This window comes from Rhinoderma darwinii, chromosome 5 (genome assembly GCF_050947455.1).
Source record: "Rhinoderma darwinii isolate aRhiDar2 chromosome 5, aRhiDar2.hap1, whole genome shotgun sequence".
Classification (NCBI taxonomy): Eukaryota; Metazoa; Chordata; class Amphibia; order Anura; family Rhinodermatidae; genus Rhinoderma; species Rhinoderma darwinii.
Genome location: NC_134691.1, coordinates 42,255,867 through 42,276,506, shown reverse-complemented (window position 1 = coordinate 42,276,506; position 20,640 = coordinate 42,255,867).

Sequence of the window (20,640 nt, the reverse complement as noted above, 5' to 3'; positions counted from 1 at the left end):
ATAAATTTAATTCCTCTAATTTCTGCCATTTTTCAAGTTAAAGAGGCTCTGTCACCAGATTCTCAAACCCCTATCTCCTATTGCATGTGATCGGCGCTGCAATGTAGATAACAGTAACGTGTTTTTTTTAAAAAAAACGTTCATTTTTGGCCAAGTTATGAGCTATTTTATATTTATGCAAATGAGGTTTGAAATGGACAACTGGGCGTTTTTTTTTCGTTATGTCCAACTGGGCGTGTATTGTGTTTTTAACTGGGCGTGTTTATGTGTATGACGCTGACCAATCAGTGACCAGTCAGTGTCATACACTCCTCAACATCTGCACGCTCCGCTCCTGAAATATTCTGTGCTGCTGTGAACTCTGCTCTTACCATTACGTAGCTCTCAGTCTGTTACCTCTCCTCCACTCCTGTCCTCAATAACACCTTCACATGATTGGCAAGTCACCACCCCGCACAAGATCCTACTGCACGGCTGACAGCCGTCAGCTGTATAGCTAACAGCACGATTGTGTTGGAAGCGCGCCCTGCTGTGTCTCACTTAGCAGCTGGGTGTGTTCCCCTCATCTAGCTGCTACGTTCTATCCTGACCGCCGGTGAATTCTCCGTGCGGTCTTTGCAGTGCTGCTACCCCGTTTACCTACGGGAGCAGAACGCGGCTCCTGAAATACTCTGTGCTGCCTTAAACTCTGTGGACAGGTCAGTATCCTGTTTTTTTTAACTGCTGCTGGGGAACCCGCTCGATCCACTATATAAGGCTGCGCCTCCATCCTCTTCTGCCCCAGTCACTTATTCCCAAGCACTGTAAACTTTCAGATTGGTTGCGCTGTGAATATTCGGAGAACGTGATTGGTTTATGTGCAGGGTAATGAACATACAGACAAGCAGTAGAAGACTGAATTCAATGAAATGCTCAGCCCTTAGTCAGTCTTGATGGGCTACATAAATCTGTGTCGTCCATCTCCAACTTTAAGTGAAAACCTATTTAATTTAGTCTTAGGTGAAAGGAGAAGTTCAGCCAACATGTGGCCGATCTAAGTGATTTACTGCATGGCTGCACGGTTAAAGAATCCACAGCCACATACTACAGAGAATGTTAATAATAATAATCATGATAAGCCAACCAGAGGACCACTGATACCTTCCAGTGTGTACAGATGAATAAGGCGGCCCAGTAGCTAAGACGTCACTAGTTTTTTAAAAAATATGGCCCTAACGCCATACAGCCCTCCCTGTAGAGAACGCCATACAGCCCTCCCTGTAGAGAACGCCATACAGCCCTCCCTGTAGAGAACGCCATACAGCCCTCCGTGTAGAGAACGCCATACAGCTCTCCCTGTAGAGAACGCCATACAGCCCCCCCTGTAGAGAACGCCATACAGCCCCCTCTGTAGATAACGCCATACAGCCCCCCCTGTAGAGAACGCCATACAGCCCCCTCTGTAGATAACGCCATACAGCCCCCTCTGTAGATAACGCCATACAGACCCCCTGTAGATAATGCCATACAGACCCCCCTGTAGATAACGCCATACATCCCCCTGTAGATAACGCCACACAGCCCCCTCTGTAGATAACGCCATACAGCCCCCTCTGTAGATATCTACAGAGGGGGCTGTATGGCGTTAACTACAGGGGGACTCTGTATGGCGTTATCTACAGGGGGGACTCTGTATGGCGTTATCTACAGAGGGGGCTGTATGGCGTTATCTACAGGGGGGACTCTATGACAACGTCCATTACTAAGGGGAGGCTTAGTGTTAGCCGATGCAGGACCTGGGGCAGGAAGTGAGTGACATCACAGCGTGATCTCTCAAGAACACGCTGTGTGTCTGCACTGCCAGAAGCTGGGCGTTCTGAAGAGAAGTGGATGATGGTTACACCCTAGAATTCTTAAAGAGCTTAGTTCAGTTATTTCTGTCCCCATTTTCATAATATTCAGAGAATCTCTAGTGACTGGCATAGTGCCAAGGGACTGGCGCAGCGCAAATGTGGTGCCGATTTTCAAAAAGGGCTCTAGGTCTTCCCCAGGTAATTATAGACCAGTGAGCTTAACATCCATCGTGGGGAAAATGTTTGAGGGGCTATTGAGGGACTATATACAGGATTATGTGACAATAAATAGCATTATAAGTGACAGCCAGCACGGTTTTACTAAGGACAGAAGTTGTCAAACTAACCTAATCTGTTTTTATGAAGAGGTGAGCAGAAGTCTAGACAGAGGGGCCGCTGTGGATTTAGTGTTTTTGGACTTTGCAAAGGCATTTGACACTGTCCCCCATAGACGCCTAATGGGTAAATTAAGGACTATAGGTTTAGAAAATATAGTTTGTAATTGGATTGAGAATTGGCTTAAGGACCGTATACAGAGAGTTGTGGTCAATGATTCCTACTCTGAATGGTCCCTGGTTATTAGTGGTGTACCCCAGGGTTCAGTGCTGGGACCACTATTATTCAACTTATTTATTAATGATATAGAAGATGGGATTAATAGCACTATTTCTATTTTTGCAGATGACACCAAGCTATGTAGTATAGTTCAGTCTATGGAAGATGTTCATGAATTGCAGGCAGATTTAAACAAACTAAGTGTTTGGGCGTCCACTTGGCAGATGAAGTTTAATGTAGATAAATGTAAAGTTATGCATCTGGGTACCAACAACCTGCATGCATCATATGTCCTAGGGGGAGCTACACTGGCGGATTCACTTGTTGAGAAGGATCTGGGTGTACTTGTAAATCATAAACTCAATAACAGCATGCAGTGTCAATCAGCTGCTTCAAAGGCCAGCAGGATATTGTCGTGTATTAAAAGAGGCATGGACTCGCGGGACAGGGATGTAATATTGCCACTTTACAAAGCATTAGTGAGGCCTCATCTAGAATATGCAGTTCAGTTCTGGGCTCCAGTTCATAGAAAGGATGCCCTGGAGTTGGAAAAAATACAAAGAAGAGCAACGAAGCTAATTAGGGGCATGGAGAATTTAAGTTATGAGGAAAGACTGAAAGAATTAAACCTATTTAGCCTTGAAAAAAGACGACTAAGGGGGGACATGATTAACTTATATAAATATATTAATGGCACATACAAAAAATATGGTGAAATCCTGTTCCTTGTAAAACCCCCTCAAAAAAAAAAGGGGGCACTCCCTCCGTCTGGAGAAAAAAAGGTTCAAGCTGCAGAGGCGACAAGCCTTCTTTACCGTGAGAACTGTGAATCTATGGAATAGCCTACCGCAGGAGCTGTCACAGCAGGGACAGTAGATGGCTGCAAAAAAAATATTAGCTCCTATGTGTAGAAATTTTTCCTTCCCTTTTCCCGTCCCTTGGTTGAACTTGATGGACATGTGTCTTTTTTCAGCCGTACTAACTATGTAACTATGTAACTATACTTCTATACACAACGCCCAGCTAGTAAAAGAAGTAAAAACGCCCCGATGTAAGGAACACAATACACGCCCAGTTGGACTTTTACTTTAAACACGCCCAGTTGTACTTTAGAAAGCCTCATTTACATAAATATAAAAATGGTCATAACTTGGCCAAAAATGCTCGTTTAAAAAAAAAAACAAAACACGTTACTCTTATCTCTATTGCAGCGCCGATCTGCTGCAATAGGAGATAGGGGTTGCAAAATCTGGTGACAGAGCCTCTTTAAGGAAGGGGATAAAGGAAAATGCGGCCATATTAATCTTCACCTTTGAATTCACAGTAATGCACCTATGACAGTCACTTTACATACCTTGTTAATCCTGCCTCCTGAGTATGGTTTTCAACAGTTGTGGACGAGTAAGAACGCAGAGTGGGTGCATGTTGCCCGAGGGTGCCACCACACCCTACACTTAATTATCCCAAATTGTGAGAACCGGCTGCGCCTCTGCCTTGATCTTAATGAAAAGTCTTACAAGGATTTAGACACAGCTCAAGTAAAGCTGAATGGTATTAAGAAATAGAGATAAACACAAAGGTTTCCTTTTTGACATATGTTATAGCCCTATGGACGTGGAGTTTTTTGTTATTTTATAAATATAATCATATGCCACTATATACTATAAAAAGGTCCTAATGGGCACTACTATATAGTCATTATTATGTAGTCGAATATAACTATTGTATGAACGCTGCTTTATCGGTGCTACAATGTGGACACTTGTGTAGTTACAGTCTGGTACATCGTAGAAATGTGTGACCACTTTATGGTACCATTTTATCATCCTATCGTGTGTTCTTTTGATTCAATGTGGTCATTTAGGATCTGTATCCCTAATTAAACTAATTTATCTAGATTTGTCCTAAATAAATGAGCTGGTAGATCAAAATACAAAGACTGTGCATTAATAAAAGGTATTGTCAGCTTCAGGCAACGCTTTCCTATGCCATATTAGTAAGGGCATATTAGGGGAGTATTAGTAAGCTGCAGCAGAGTTGCTAGTACCTGGCATCAATGATGGTCTCTTGGCACCAATGATCATGCATACAATTGTATCTGTGTCCTTCCCATCTGCCAGTGACCCATGGACGTTGGTATCTTCAGAGTCTACCATCACCCCTCAGTAGCACTAAGAACCATGTCCAGCTTGGCTTTTAGGTTTGGAGGACTGAGGTTTCCTTTTAAAACAACAGGTGGCTCGTGATCCCAATGAGTGTCAGCTGCTTCTTCACAGATATTGACCGATCTCCCGAGCTTCCAGTCATGGCAGGTAGGATTTCCAGGTCGTGGTCTAAATAGACGTTTGGGCTTCAGATGGCGGGTATAATCATTATTGTTGTCAATCCGGGTTGGTAATAGGCGGGCAACGTCTGGTTTAGAAATCAATATCAGGAAGCAAGGTCATGGTCAGGCCAGAGCTCGGTACATGGATTTTTCGATCATGCGGAGTAAAAAAAAAGCTGGGTGAAGCACAGAGAATCACATGGAACAACAAAGAAAAACACCAGGAAAGTCGCCAACAGGGCTGAGTCAAGCAAGGCACCTTAGGAGCAGTTCCCCTTTAAAGATTTTTTCCACTTTTTGACAACTGACGATCTATCCACCGGATAAGTCATCAGTATATGATCGTGCGTGTCCGACACCTGGACCCTGCACCAATCCGCGACTCCAGCTACCTCCGTGCACCGGATGTTTGAAACGGTATGCAGTAGTTGGAGCCGGAAGCAGATGGCTCCGACCACTGCATAGCAGCCATTCAGCAGAACTGCAGCTCTGCTCCTATTCACTCGAATAGGAGCAGAGCTGCAGTACTGAAGCTCGGCTGCTATTCTTTGACCAGTGCCATCTGCTTCCGGCAATATCGACCGGTGCCCGGAAGCAGCCGGAGTGGCGGATCGGTGCAGGGTCCGGATGTCAGATCAGAGTCCAGGTCATCATATACTGATGACCTATCTGGTGGATAGATCATCAGTTGTCAGAACATGGAAAACCACTTTGAGGTCTAGAACCGATGACATCATCTACTATGGCCGGGGCTCGATTTTGCAGCTGAGCTGCCCACAGTGCAGAGAAGGGAGCAGTGGCATCACCTAGGCAATGTGACGCCCTAGCTCAAAAATGAGCCGACTGGCGATCAGCCAAGCAGATGGAATGTGTTGTAGGTTCGGAGGATTACAATCCCTGCTGGTTAAGTAGTTGGCCATAGCAATCAACCAGAATTCAGCTCTTATTTTTCAGAGGCCCTTTGGAAAATGAAAGCAGCAACCTATGAGCAACTCCTTAAATTTTTCTATTGCACCAGCTTTGATAAATCTCCCCAATCCCTTTAAAGAGACTCTGTCACCACATTATAAGTGTCCTATCTCCTACATAAGGAGAGACCACACTGTAAATGACAGGTTACAACGAGATTACGCTTGCTCTGCTGTAACTACCACAGAAACAGTAACGAAGTGCAGGGATTGTGAATAGACATCCCGTGGAATGTCTATTCACTGTCTAAACACTTCAGTATCGTTAATGTGTTAGTATAAGACAGCACATAGCGGTCTAAAAGGATCCCTATGCGCTGATTAAATGAATGGAGAGGAGTGCATGACGCTGATTGGTCAGCGTCATACACTCCCATGTACAACGCCCACTTGGTCAATAGTAAAACACGACCAGTTGTCCATTGAGCAACTCATTAGCATAGATCTAAAATCGCTAATAAAGTGGTGAAAATTGATAGTTTTTTTAAAATAGAAAGCACTGCTGTCACCTACATTATAGCGCCGATCTCCTTATGTAGGGGACAGGGCACTTATAATGTGGTGACAGAGTCTCTTTAAGCAGGTGGAGCTAGGACAACCTGTGATCATGTAGAGTATAACGATGTTCAGGAACAAAGGTCAAGGCTGCACGTGTTGATTGTCTATAACCTTTTTTTATTTTATTTTTTTTAAAATCCTACCCTAAAATCTGAAGTATGAATAAAACAAGAAAAAACGACTTGTCTTAGAAACTGTAACTGTTGCCTTAGGGTATTCTGGATCCTTGGAAAATATGTCAAAAAGTATGAGATAACCATTCCTCCCTTCCTGGAGGCTGTTTGCTAATAAAAGTTGGGTGGGTGGAAGAGAAGGAAGATTTAGCAAATCTCTGTGCCACGCCTGTGAACTCACTGAATAAATACATTGGCCAGACTCAGGTTCCTTGCAATAAAGAAAAGGCAAAAGTTTGTACAAAGTTTTATAGGGCACAGTTACCTTTATACAGAAATCCGGTGAAATATTTCCCTTTGTGAGCAGCAAATAAAAGAAACAATGTTACTCATATCAATCACTGGAAGTTAAGATAAAAATACAGCAGTTATCTAAGTAATTGCAGAAAATTCCATAGTCGAATATTATGTATGTTTTATTACTTCATATATGTTATAGTTTCTGTTATATATTGTATTTTTGCTGGTTTATATCATAGTATATTATTTCTTTTGAACAGAAGAAAAAAATAATACAATAATTATATGTGGGGCTCCTCCTAGAGTGCAAATCAATTGATTGGGCAATTTTTACAGGAAAACACAGATAGTCTTGCCTATAGTGAGATATTGACCATATGTCGGCCGTATTTCCCGAACTGAACACAGTTCTGGGATCTAGACCCCTAGTATCATAGTCATACATGATGCTGTGAGCCACTGCCTCCCCATGGAACTGTACTGAAAACATGATTACAGTATGAGATAGTAGTCCCGCGGGAAGGCAGTGACTCACAGCAGCATAGACCACTATGATGCTAGCTCCCTGAACTGTGTTTGGTCTGGGAAATACGTCTGGCATGCGGTCCGTATCTCACGGACCGAACATATCCATGTGAAGGAGGCCTTAGGATAAGTCATCAATGTGTGATCAGTGAGGATCCAACCTCTGTGACCCCACTATTTAAAAGACCAAATGGGCAGTGATGCTTCAGTGAGCGCCATGGCCCCTTTAATATTTATCCAGACACAGCGGGGCTTCCATACGTATGGCTAAAACTTTGGCTACAGCTCAGCCCCTTCTAAATGAGTCCCCCACCGATTACGCATTGATAGTCAGGGTCGGACTGGCCCACCAGAGTACCAGAGGATCCTCTAGTGGGCACAGGCTCTGACACAATTATGCGCCTCAAAGTTCTAACAAAGGACAACCCCATTTGAAGTCAATCACTTACCACTAGAGACTATGTCTTATGGGATGATATGTCCGGTCTGTGTATAATGATCACCACAATGTTTATGATGCTATTAAAAGTGGACGTTTACTGTATAGGTGGAGGGTAGATCCTCAGAACATTATCTCTGGTGGACCCAAGGAACCCCAGTCCATCACTGCTTGTAGCTTAGCCTATCGATAGCCCAGCAATGTATTTTCTCGGAAAAGGCCTTTAAAGGGGATCTCGGTGGGGAACATAATTTATTGATGACAGTAACTTATAAGTTTTTGCTCTTGCTGCAGGTATTGTCCTTGAAGCCGCCCATACATATTTCGTTGATGTCGGTCTGTGAGAAATCATAATAAACCAAGGGGTAGCTGCATTACATTTACAGATCCTAAATAAATACACAGCGCCAGGAATTCTTAGGGAGTTCGGGGTCGGCCATAGCTTTATGTACATTGATATTTTATAGATAATGGGTAATCAGGGAGTGAGGGTAGGAATATATTGCTGTCTCAACTCCACCCAGCGCCCATGAACAAATTAGGCCTTGTGGGGATTTGAGCCTGTGAAAGAGGAAAGGGGAGCAACTACCTATGGCTAGCGTCACCCCCGCCCCCACTACTTCCCCACAATCTTAGGCCCCATGCACACAAACGTAAAAACGCCCATAATTACGGGCCGTAATTACGGGCCCATAGACTTCTATTGCCACGGGTAACTTCCCGTTTGCTTACGGGAAGGTGCCCGGGCCGTTGAAAAATATGGAACATGTCCTATTTCAGGCCGTAATTACGGCACGGGCAGGCCCATAGAAGTCTATGGGGATCGCCGTAATTATGGGTGGCTACGTGTGTGCACCCGTAATTACGGGAGCGTTGATAGGCGGCGTCAGGGGATAGTCACTGTCCAGGGTGCTGAAAGAGTTAACTGATTGGCAGTAACTCTTTCAGGACCTGGGACAGTGACTACCGCTGGAGTTAATAGTATTAAAAGTCAACTTACCCAGAACTCCCTGCTTCTTCCTCCAGTCCTGCCTCCCGGGGTGACGTTTCATCCCATGTGACCGCTGCAGCCAATCACAGGCCAATCACAGGCTGCAGCGGACACATGGACTGCCGCGTCATCCAGGGAGGTCGGACTGGATGTCAAAAGAGGGACATGTCACCAAGACAACGGCCGGGGTACGTATGAAGTTCATTTACTTTCAATCGCTGCGGAAGCTCTGCCCAAAAGAGCTGCCCCTTCTCTCTATCCAGCACTGATAGAGAGAAGGGGCTGCCGATTAGTGCAGAGAAAATGGGTCCGTAAATACGGGTGGAATACTGGTGACAACGGATCCGTATTTACGGGCACGGGTCTGTAAATACTGGTGGAATACGGGTCAAATACGTGTGACAAGGGACCTGTATTTACGCCAGTATTTACGGGAGGAAAAAAATAAGTTTGTGTGCATGGGGCCTTATACAGAGTGATGCTAAACAGCAAATCCTGCCAATTTCAAATGGAAACTAATAACATGTAATGTAATGCGTACGGGGTCATCCTGACTATGCCCTCATGGCAGATTTGGAGGGAAACGATGATCGGGCATGTTTTATTTCTTCGGTTGGTGTATATCATAAGGCAAGCTGAAGATGGGATCACAATACCATTTTCTTTGTAAAAAGGCTTTTTTTCACATGAGATTAAATCTAAACCTGATTTTCCAAGCAGCTATAAGCATATTTATACACGTCCAGGGTTACTATCTGACTAAAAACTTAGAAATTTTGTAAGAAAAGCAGAAACTCAACTGACCATAGACATAAAACTTTCTTCTGACAATTAAAATGTTTATAGCATAGAATATTGATATGAACACATTATGAACAGTTCCTATGAATTGTAAAATATTAATTACAATAATTCACACAAAAACTAAAAATCACTTGACGCATCAATTTTTTTATGGACATTGGAAAAGTCTCCTATTTGAAGGAACTGTCCATGAATTCATAGGGGGTTGGCAACCATGAGCCTTATGCACACAACAGAAACATGTGCAGGGGCTGCATAGCGGCACAAGGAGCCTCTGCTTCTCCATACTATAGAGCCATCTGTTGCCATATGGTGCATGTGTGCCATATGGTGCTCCGCATTATGGACTTATTCTTTCCTGGAAGCGGTGCATCTAGGGGAGAATAGCACAGATGGCACAACTTTTTTTTCTATAAGACTTATACAGAACTCCCAAAAAATAAAAAATCTCTGTGTGACTCTGTATAATATCACAGGTATAAGGAGATACAGAAGGACCTCATAGACTGCTGCAGTATTTCCTATTGCGGCATATTACAGCTTGAAGGTTGTACAGAAGGGGACGTACTACAGCCAGGAGTCCTTAAGCTACATATATATATAGAATAGCGTTTAGCCAATAGCTTTCTCTCCTGACTCCCGAATAAGCATGAACGCTAAGATTCACTTAATGTACCTGTGTATTTCAATAGGAAGAAGAGAATAAACCACTATACCTGTATCTCCTGTGGGAACAACGGATTGAGCATGTTGGAATATAACATTCCCGATCCTTCTTTCCCCTGATACCTGCTATTCATTGACTATCGGGCTGTCCCCATACACTTTTGATCATCTGCTGATCCCATTGAGATTCCCGGGTTCGGCCATCATTTATCTAATGTGTATGGTCAGCCTTAAAGAGGCTCTGTCACCAGATTATAAGTGCCCTATCTCCTACATAATGTGATCGGCGCTGTAATGTAGATAACAGCAGTGGTTTTTATTTTGAAAAACGATCATTTTTGAGCAAGTTATGAGTTAGTTTAGATTTATGCTAATGTATTTCTCAATGGACAACTGGGCGTGTGTTAAGGATCTGCCAGGCACAGCTTCTGTATCTACGCCCATAGGTAATCAGTCTGCACCTGCTTCTATGTCTGTGAGACAGACTCCATCTTCCACCACTCAGGATGGCAGGCTTAGGAGTGGGAGAGCCTATCACAGCCTGGCTAGACAGAGCTAGCTCCCGCCCTCTGTCTATTTATACCTGCCTTTCCTGTTCCTCCTTGCTTGTGATTCTTCTCGTTTGGTTTCCTGGCCCTGCTGCAACTTCTTGAACTATTTGACCCTGCTTCATATTGACCCTGGCTTATTGACTACTTTCCTGCTCTGCGTTTGGTACCTCGTACACTCCTGGTTTGACTCGGCTCGTTCACCACTCTTGTTGCTCACTGTGTTGCCGTGGGCAACTGCCTCTTTTCCCTTGCTTCTGTGTACCATTGTCTGTTCGTCCAGCCCAGCTTCTTTCACTGCACAATCACACTGTGGTGTGGATCATGCTGGGCTGGAACAATGAGAAGTGCAGGACACTGATTGGTCACTGATTGGTCAGCCTCATACACTCCTCTGTACAACACCCAGTTGGCAAAAAGTAAAAACACGCCCAGTTGTCCATTGAGAAACTCATTAACATAAATCTAAACTAGCTCATAACTTGCTCAAAAATGATCGTTTTTCAAAATAAAAACCCCTGCTGTTATCTACATTACAGCGCCGATAACATTATGTAGGAGATAGAGCATTTATAATCTTGTGACAGAGCCTCTTTAAGGTACTTTTACACAGCTCGTTGATGGGCGCTCGTTTGCTCCTTTCACAAGGAGCTGGTATGGGGACGAGCGCTCGTTACTCTGGTCGCTCGTCCTCATACATTTGCATCATGACGGCGGCACTTCTCCCTGTTTATACATTGAGATGTGCTACCGGCAACGATAACATTTTTCACAATTAAAACGATACGATCAGCAGATGAATGAGCGTTTGCTCATTCATCTGCTCTTCGCTGCATGGTTTACACAGGGTAATTATCGAAAACGAGTGTTCTGTGAACGCTCGTTTGCCCGATAATTGGCCAGTGTAAAAGGGCCATTACTATGGACTGAAATCAGCATTCTATACATTCAATGTGTTGTTCTACCCGTCCACGTACACATTGTGATCTGTCAACGGCTGGAGCACAAAGGATGACAATACATTAAGGGCTGTTTGCTTTAAACACACTCCAGAAACCAAATGAGTTCAAAAGAGCCATTAAAGAGGCAGTTCTTATTCCACTCACTCTTGGTCGGTAAACAAGGCTTTATTTGTGGCGGTCATTAGCGTCCAATAAAGAGTGTAAATGAATACATAGCAAATCAAAGGTAATTACCTCCTCACAAAAGACCTGAAAGAATAAAAAAGGCAAAGAAAACTTTTTATGGATCATATGTGAAAATTTTGTAATAAAATTTAGTTTAGAAAATGTTAGATTCCCTATGCAGATAGAGTAAAGCATTTCAGGTACCCACTGCATAAGACCCTGGGAGACTGGATTTATTCTTGATGTGATTGTGCAGGAGGACAAGTAAAGCCAGCCATACACATATGAAAATGATCAATTAATCAATTAATCATCCGTGAGATCGTTCATATGAACGATCCCACCAGGAACAGAAGAGACTAAACTGGCCAATCAGGTGTCAGTTTTAAAAAACGGGGAATAGTAAGGCTGAGGTTAGACAGAGTTTTTTTTTGTAGTGAGCGATAAATCACTGTCCATAGGAATGAACTACAAAAAAAAAATCACTGTGATATCGCTGTCCATAGGAATACATTAGTATGTGTAGCTGGAAATATCTTCAAAATTACTCCTGACAAGTGTGTAGCTCTTAAACCCCAACATGTAGCGATTAAAAAAGAAAAATTGCTAGCACATCGCTTGACTTTCAAGCTACTTAATTCATTTCTATGTCACAGCGATTTTTTAGTAGTGAGATAATTACTGTATGTCGCTTTAGTATAATGTATTCCTATATACAGAGATTTATCGCTCACAACAAAACGAAAGTCTAGGTCTAGCCCCAGCCTAACACTCAGTAGTCAATTAAGCCTGGACTACATAGAAACTTTTTGTAGCACTTTTTGATTTTAACTATCGAGTGACACCTGCAGTCCACAAAATTACATGCAATCCAATGTATTGGTTAGCACGGCAGCTGTAGCTCTATAGTTAAAATTTATTATTTGCGTTACAAAAAATGTCCACGCAGCTCAGGCCTTATTCTTACATTTCCAGGAGGAATAACACAGGAGTGCTATAACATAGGCTTCTAAGTAAAGATGCCCCAGAATTGTTATCTCACGTGGAATACAAGTATTCCAACCACAGAAGCAACACAAATAAATTCAGATACCTGATCCATTAATCAATGCAGTCCCCAAACCAGACCCCCAAATTAAAGAGCCCAGACCAGACCTCAAACGAGATCAGACCCTAGACCAGATCACAGAGTACTTACCTCAGACCAGACCCCAGGGATCTGACCCCAGAGACCTGACCTCAGAGACCTGACTCCCAGACCATACCCAAGTCCTCAGACCAGAGCCAAGAGATGACCCTAGACCCACTCATATACTTACCCTCTTCCTCGCTCCTCTTTAGTTGCCACCACCGCCACATGGTCCTAGCGATGACAGCATCAGGACATTGTGTGCGCTGTCGTACACTACTTCCTGACACTGGATGGTGTCAGCACCCAGAGCGACGGCTCCCAGAGCTGAGCAGAGGCAGGGAGCATGGAAGGTAAGTATTGTCAGAATCGGTCACTATCTATTGGATAAATCTAGTAGATAGCAGCCGATAAAACAATTGGTGCATTACTCTGGGGGGGGGGGGGTGATTGCTCCCATTGTTCCCTTCTTAAATCCACGCCTGCTAGCATCTGTCATTTATAATACTGGGGTCTTCTTATGCAGCAGGGGGGCTTTTATGCCCCCTCGGGCACTAGGAACCAGGTGCCACTTCTGCCTCTGCCCTACCTATAGCTACGCCCATGGGTTGAACATTTTTCGTTGAGCAGTTTATAGATGTGAAGCTGAAGCTCTCTACAGAATTGTGAAGATCCCTGATGTCCCAGCCCATGCATTTACTCTGTCAATAGACCATATAGAAAACTTCAAAAGAGAGCATGCATTTAGCGGAGCTTAGGCAAACAACGACCTATATAAAGGATCATTATGGACATTGTAAAGCTGAAGCTTTTAAAAGCAGAAAATGTACAATTTCTAACATGACTAATTCTTTACTCCACAAATGTGACCTGACTTTTTCCAGTTTCCCAGTTTCAATAAGAAAAGTTTACTCATTGTATAAATCTATGCCATTTTCTAATATACTTTATGTATCAATACCTTAACATTTTCAAAGTCTCTAATTACAGTCAGCGAATAAGAACTTTTATTATTTACCGAAGATCGGTCCTGGTCATATGGTGATCACAGAGGGGCATGGCTGCGCCGTGACGGGACAAGCTCTCTTGGTGCCCAAGGCAGGGGTGTCAAAATTCGCTCCCACTTCCAAACTTAATCCTTTAAATTCAGCATGATAGCTGTGGATGAACTATCATTAAATGAATTACCTCCTGTGTCCCACCCGTTTTCCACTAATCCCTAGCATTAGGGGCATAGCAAGTGGGGTGCAGAGGTAGGGGTTGCATCCGGGCCCTGGTGCCTGAGTGGTGCCAATATTCCCTTTGCCACATAAGAAGATATCAGTATTATAAATGGTACATGGTTGGTGGGTCAGTCTTTTGCATTGGGTCCGAGGGGCTTCATATAACACCTTTGCCTAGCATTCCTATTTATAATGCATATTCACATTTCCCTTCGCTCCTATCCCCTCTACACACGTGCAGCTCTCAATGAGGGACAGCTAGTCACTCTACCCTTTTGTCTATAGCAAGATCTGCCAGCTCCTGCAGCTCCTCTCATGGCTCCACGCCTTACTTATCTATAAACTGTGCCCCACCCCCTAAATGGAGTCCTATGCTCTAGCCTACTCCACGTTGCCCTTAAAATCTGATGTGTATTTCCGTGGCGGAAATCCGAGACTTACTTTCTGCCGTTAATGTACTGGTGTGTAGCAGATCCGCAGGAGGATTCGTTCCATTGTCATTCAATTGGGTTCTTTTTCTACATTTCCATGTGGAATAAGCAGCATGCAAAAAAAAAATTTTTTGTGATTTTCCATATTGGATGTGGATTGTTGTTGGGTTCAGCGTGGATTTTGCCGCAAAATCAGTAATCAATTTCAATTTCAGATATATGGTGAACAGGCACCGCTGAAAATAATATATGCTTGGGGTGCAACAAAAAATTTGAAAAACTGCTAAATGAAAAATGAAGAAAAAGAATACATTTAAATGAATGAGCACACCCTATCCTCATAATAATTATTATTTTATTAGATACGTGATTCCACAAACAAGAATAAAAAAACACTAAAAACACATAGTCTCATGATCCACGGACAATCAAAGTGGATCTGCTGCAATATGAACCCATAAAGGTATATTATATGCAAGGGTTCATGTAATAAGGAACGAATATATGAAATATTGATCCTAACAATGTGCCCCAACAAATTAAATCAAGGTAGTAAATATTTGTAATGCAAAGGGCCAAATGCCCCCCCTGTAGAAGAGGCAAAGTATGGATATACAGACGCTGCATAGAAATCAATACCCAATATATATTGCCCAACCGTCAACAAGCCCCACATGGCTAAGAAAAAAGCATCTGGTGCATAAAACACATAATATAAATCCAATAACAATGTGACATTAAAAAAAAGGATAAGACCTAGTAGCGAAAAAAAGGTATAAAAAATAATAAATATATATAAATATACATGACCCGTTATACTGCAGTGAAGAAAAGATCCCTTGTTTTCAGCCAGAATGTCCGCTGCAGAAACTAGCAGGTAGAAAAAGAGAAAAAGATCATACTTACCCGTAGTCATGGCAACACGTCCCTCTGATGTACTGCAGCCCGGCTGCCGGTGATTGGCTACAGCGGTCACATGGGATGAAGCGTCATTCCTGGAGACCAGACTGACCGCAGAAGAAGAGAGTTCTGGCTAAGTATAATCTTTATTTTTTATTTTTTTTCTGAGTTGCGATTTTTGAGGTGGAAATTGCAGCTTTTCTGCTGCAAAAATCGCAACATCTGCTATTTGCTGCAGGTTTTACCTCCCCACTGAATTCAATGGGGAAAACATGTAACAGAAAAACAGCGCTTCCGCAACATAAATTCACATGCTGCAGAATAAAAAAACTGCACCGCAGGTCAATTTATGAAGGTTTATTGGTGGGTTTTTTATGCAGCTTGTGGATGGGATTTGTTCAAATCTCATCCACTCTGCTGCTACTGTAATATGCTGCAGATTTTCCGCAATGAAATCCGTTGCGGAAAATCTGCAGTGTTTACGCTACGTGTGAACCCGGCCTAATACACACACACACACACGCACACTCACACACACACACACACACACACACACTGAGTGCGTTTCATATCAGTGCTTCATTTGTTAACCACAGACACATACAGACACGATAACGCCAGCACTCCTAGCTTAGAAATGTAATTGCACAACATGTTTGCTGTAATATGTGCAGGAGCTTTCATGAAGCCTTTAAAAAGCAGGTGACGCAAGATATTGGCTCGCTGCTATTGTCAGTGTGATTTCTGTTTGCCCAGCCCAAATATTTGTCCAATATTACTGGCTGTTTGGAAATAAAGGAGCACTCCTTACTACGTCCATCATTGTCGCTGTCCGAGTTTATTCATTTCCTCAGTGTTTCTATGTTTGTATTCTTATACTGTACTTTTTATACATATATTTCATAATAATACACTATGTATGCACTATATTATAGTCAGAAAACTAGCTGATCTCTGCATACATTTATTATAGAATTATCTACTATATTTCTAGTATCTATCTATCTATCTATCTATCTATCTATCTATCTATCTATCTATCTATCTATCTATCTATCTATCTATCTATCTATCTATCTATCTATCTATCTATCTAACAAAATGAAACAAAACATGTATACAGGTGCAAGAACGCCTGTGCAGCGTAGGTTCCCACCTTATAAAGGTCGCCTTGTCGTGGCAGGTGGGCTCACACAATTTGATCAAAATGTGCGCTAAGAACCTCCCTATTGTAAGTAGATTTAGCAGTAATGCATATTTATTTATATTTAGTGGCTTAGGTGACATTGATGTTCGCAGTGTGATGTCGCCATTTTTTTGTGTGATCTATCTATCTATCTATCTATCTATCTATCTATCTATCTATCTATCTATCTATCTATCTATCTATCTATCTATCTATCTATCTATCTAATCTATCCATCCTACAAAAACAGCAGCACAGCCACAGTGTAAAAGGGTGCACTCCAGGGTTATGATAAAACAAAGTGTAGGTACTTTATTTACCCAAATGCAAAGTGCCACGGTCACAGGGTATGTGGACCCACTAGGCCGCTCCGCCGTATCGGGGAGGCAGCTGACCAGGTCACAGTCTACACGAAAGTCAATAGCAGATAGCAATGCTTGGGTACCTGAACTAGCCCAGACGGTGGCTGTGGCTTCAGCACGGATGGAGGTCGGTGCAGCAGGTAGCGACAGACGTGGCGGCAGTATCCGATGTAGCAGAAGACACTGGACATGGCAGAAGACACTGGACGTGGCAGAAGACACTGGACGTGGCAGAAGACACTGGACGTGGCAGAAGACACTGGACGTGGCAAACAACAGCAGGTGCAGTAGACACGACTACAACACTGGTAGGCACAGGAACAAGAGCAATACGGGATACAGGAACGGGTAACAGGGCACGGGTAACAACTGGAATGGTGAAACACTAAAGGACCATTTGCAAGACAGACTGGGATAGACTAACAACGCTCAGGTAAGGATCAGAAGGCCTGGGGCCTGGGGCCTTTTTATAGACCAGGGAATAATGGCAGTTGATGATGATGACGATTTCCTTTAAGGCCGGGCACGAGCGAGCGCGCGCACCCTACGGGACACAGCAGAACGGGGCGGAAGTGAGCGCTGGCGCCTCCTAGGAAGGAGATGGGGACCAGCGCTCACGGATCCATGGCTGCGGGCGTCGGGAGGTGAGTAAACCCAACGGCCCGCGGCCATGGATGCTACAGTATCCCCCCTCTTACGCCCCCTCTTCTTGGGGCCAGGGCGAGAGAGGAACTCTTTAATAAGAGCAGGAGCACTGAGGTTCTGTAAAGGATCTGCCAGACACAGCTTCTGTGTCGACACCCGTGGGTAATCAGTCTGCACCTGCTCCTAAGTCTGAGAGAGTGACACGATCTTCTACCAGTCAGGTTGGGAGGCTGAGGAGTGGCAGAGCCTATCACAGCCTGGCCAGACGGAGCTAGCTTCCGCCCTCTGTCTATTTATACCTGCATTTCCTGCTCCTCTTTTGCCTGTGATTCTTTTCTGTTTCCTGGCTCTGCTGCTCCTGCTATGATTATTGACCTTGCTTCATTTTTGACCCTGGCTTTACTGACTACGCTCCTGCTCTGCGATTTGTACCTCGTGCACTCCTGGTTTGACTCGACTCGTTCACTACTCTTGTTGCTCACTGTGTTGCCGTGGGCAACTGCCCCATTTCCCTTAGCTTCTGTGTACCCTTGTCTGTTTGTCTGTCATGCACTTATTGAGCGTAGGGACCGTCGCCCAGTTGTACGCAGTCGCCTAGGATGGGCCGTTGCAAGTAGGCAGGGACTGAGTGGCGGGTAGATTAGGGCTCACCTGTCTGTCTCCCTACCCCGTCATTACATAATCACAGGCCCATATACCTTTTCTACCCTGGTCCCTGACACAACTATGGACCCCCTTGAGACCCTGGCTCAGCAAATGCAGGGCCTCTCCCTACAGGTCCAAGCCCTGGCTAAGAAGGGCAACCAGCATGATGCTACCCTGGTAGTGCCCCCCACCTCACATCTTGAACCCCACCTCAAGTTGCCTGACCGGTTCCCAGGGGACCGGAAGACTTTTTTCTCCTTCCGGTAGAGTTGTAGGCTCTATTTCCGTTTAAAGCCCCACTCCTCAGGTTCTGAGAGCCAGCGAGTGGGTATAATTATGTCCCGGCTCCAGGACGGGCCCCAAGAATGGGCCTTCTCCTTGGCTCCTGACGCCCCTGAACTTTCCTCCGTTGATCTTTTCTTTTCGGCTCTCGGGCTCATATATGACGAGACTGACAAGACTGCCTTTGCAGAGAGTCAGCTGGTGACCTTACGTCAGGGTAAGAGACCCGTTGAGGAGTACTGTTCTGACTTTAGGAAGTGGTGTGTAGCTTCTCGTTGGAATGACCCTGCCTTGAGGTGCCAGTTTAGAATGGGTATGTCGAACGCCCTGAAAGACCTGTTAGTTAGCTATCCCTCTTCTGACTCCCTAGATCAGGTTATGGCTTTAGCGGTACGTCTTGACCGACGTCTCAGGGAACGACGACTGGAACGTGCCTTCCCCTCTGACCCCCCCATGATGGCTCCCGAGGTTCCGTTGCTTCATTCTTCCACGGAAAACTCGAATGAACCTATGCAACTCTGGGCCTCCGTCTCTCCCCAACAACATAGAGAGTTCCGCAGGAAGAATGGTCTCTGCTTCTACTGTGAATATGACAAGCATCAAGTGAACAACTGTCCTAGGCGTAAGAATAAGCAGCCAGAAGAACTTCCGCGCCTAAGTGACCATCGGGGAGGTCATTTGGGCGCACAGGTATTTCCCGTATATATGAAACCTAATAAGATCTTGCTTCCCTTTCAGGTCTCTTTTGAGGGTAGGTCTGCCACCGGCAGTGCCTTCGCGGATTCAGGGTCTTCTGCTAATATTATGTCTGTGGAATTTGCTATGTCTCTAGCTATGCCATTGATTGATTTGCCTAAACCTGTCCCGGTAGTGGGTATCGACTCCACTCCTCTTGCTAATGGTTATTTTACACAGCATACCCCTGTTTTTGAACTCCTTGTTGGCTCCATGCATTTGGAGCAGTGCTCTGTACTGGTGATGCAGGGATTATCGTCCGATTTGGTTTTAGGCCTTCCCTGGTTGCAGATGCATAATCCCACGTTTAACTGGAATACTGGGGATCTTACCAAATGGGGTAATGAATGCATGACGTCATGTTTTTCTGTTAATTTTATCTCTCTCCCTGAGGAGGTGAACACTCTACCTGAGTTTATTCAGGACTTCGCTGATGTTTTTTCTAAAAAGGCCTCCGAAGTGTTAGCTCCTCATAGAGAATACGATTGTGCAATCGATTTGGTACCAGGAGCTAAGCTCCCTAAAGGTAGGATATTTAATCTCTCTTGTCCCGAACGTGAAGCCATGAGAGAGTATATCCTGGAATGCCTGGCCAAGGGTTACATTCGCCCCTCTACTTCTCCGGTAGGTGCTGGCTTCTTCTTCATAGGGAAGAAGGATGGTGGTCTTAGGCCGTGTATTGACTACCGAAACTTGAATAAGGTCACTGTAAGGAACCAGTATCCCCTTCCTTTGATTCCTGATCTCTTCAATCAGGTTCAGGGGGCCCAATGGTTCTCTAAGTTTGATCTACAGGGGGCTTATAACCTTATCCGCATCAAAGAGGGGGATGAGTGGAAGACTGCGTTTAACACGCCCGAAGGTCATTTCAAATACCTCGTCATGCCCTTTGGGTTGTGTAATGCTCCCGCGGTCTTCCAGAATTTCATAAATGAGATTTTAAGAGACTACCTGGGGGTATTTCTTGTAGTGTACCTTGATGACATACTTGTGTTTTCCAAGGACTGGTCCTCCCATATTGAGCATGTCAGGAAGGTGCTCCAGGCCCTTCGGGAAAACAAACTTTTTGCTAAAACTGAAAAATGTGTGTTTGGGGTGCAGGAGAAACCATTTTTGGGTCAAATCCTCACTCCTCATGAATTCCGAATGGACCCTGCCAAAGTTCAGGCTGTGGCTGAATGGGTCCAACCTGCCTCCCTGAAGGCGTTACAGTGCTTCCTGGGGTTTGCTAATTATTACAGGAGATTTATTGCTAACTTCTCGGTCATCGCTAAGCCTCTTACGGATCTTACTCGCAAAGGTGCTGACCTCCTCCACTGGCCTCCAGAGGTGGTCCAGGCTTTTGAGGTC